The sequence below is a fragment of the Salmo salar genome, chromosome 20 (genome assembly GCF_965601325.2).
Source record: "Salmo salar chromosome 20, fSalSal1, whole genome shotgun sequence".
In the NCBI taxonomy this organism is placed as follows: Eukaryota; Metazoa; Chordata; class Actinopteri; order Salmoniformes; family Salmonidae; genus Salmo; species Salmo salar.
In genome coordinates, this window is record NC_138310.1 from 26,511,685 (window position 1) to 26,513,477 (window position 1,793).

The following is a 1,793-nucleotide window of genomic DNA, read 5'->3' on the forward strand; positions in this document are numbered from 1 at the left end:
TACATTTTTGTAACACAACAAAATGTGGACAAATTCAAGGGGTGTGAATACTTTTTGAAGACAATGTATATATCTTTAGACCATCTGTGTATGTGCCAAAGGAACTTCATTTAATAGTTCAGTGTACAGTGGCAAGAAAAAGTATGTGAACCCTTTGGAATTACCTGGATTTCTGCATAAATTGGTAATACAATTTTATCTGATCTTCATCTAAGTCACAACAATAGGCAAACACAGTGTGCTTAAACTAATAACACACAAATTATTGTATTTGTCTTGTCTATATTGAATACATCATTTAAATATTCACAATGTAGTTTAGAAAAAGTATGTGAACCCCTAGGCTAATGACTTCTCCAAAAGCTGATTGGAGTCAGGAGTCAGCTAACCTGGAGTCCAATCAATAAGACGAGATTGGAGATGTTGGTTAGAGCTGCCCTGCCCTATAAAAAAACACTCACAATATTTGAGTTTGCTATTCACAAGAAGCATTGCCTGATGTGAGCCATGACTCAAACAAAAGAGATCTCAGAAGACCTAAGATTAAGAATTGTCAATTTGCATGAAGCTGGAAAGGGTTACAAAAGTATCTCTAAAAGACTTGATGTTCATCAGTCCACAGTAAGACAAATTGTCTATAAATGGAGAAAGTTCAGCACTGTTGCTACTCTCCCTAGGAGTGGCCGTCCTGCAAAGATGACTGCAAGAGCACAGCGCAGAATGCTAAATGAGGTGAATAAGAATCCTAGAGTGTCAGCTAAAGACTTACAGAGATCTCTGGAACATGCTAACATCTCTGTTGACGAGTCTACGATACGTAAAACACTAAACAATAACGGTGTTAACGGGAGGACACCACGGAAGAAGCCACTGCTGTCCAAAAAAAACATTGCATGTCTGAAGTTTGCAAAAGTGCACCTGGATGTTCCACAGCGCTTCTGGCAAAATATTCTGTGGACAAATGAAACTAAAGTTGAGCTGTTTTGTAGGAACACACAACACTATGTGCGGAGAAAAAAAGGCACAGCACACCAACATCAAAACCTCACCCCAACTGTAAAGTATGGTGGAGGCAGCATCATGGTTTGGGGCTGCTTTGCTGCCTCATGGCCTGGACAGCTTGCTATCATCAACGGAAAAATGAATTCCCAAGTTTATCAAGACCTTTTGCAGGAGAATGTAAGGCTATCTGTCCGCCAATTGAAGCTCAACAGAAGGTGGGTGATGCAACAGGACAACGACCCAAAACACAGAAGTAAATCAACAACAAAATGGCTTCAACAGAAGAAAATATGCCTTCTGGAGTCCTGACCTCAACCCGATTTCAGATGCTGTGGCATGACCTTGAGCAGTTAACACCAGACATCCCAATAATATTGCTGAACTGAAACAGTTTTGTAAAGAGGAATGGTCCATAATTCCTCCTGACCGTTTTGCAAGTCTGATCCACAACTACAGAAAATGTTTGGTTGAGGTTATTGCTGCCAAAGGTGGATCAACCAGTTATTAAATCCAAGGGTTCACATACTTTTTACACCCTGCACTGTGAATGTTTACACGGTGTGTTCAATAAACACATGAAAATGTATAATTGTTTGTGTGTTATTAGTTTAAGCAGACTGTGGTGATCTATTGTTGTGACTTAGATGAAAATAAAACTCAATTTTATGACCAATTTATGCAGTAATCCAGGTAATTCCAAAGGGTTCACATACTGTTTCTTGCCACTGTACCTTCCCACAACAGGAAAGTGGTGTAATGTAGATCTCTGGTATGTGTTCTGTCAACTGTTG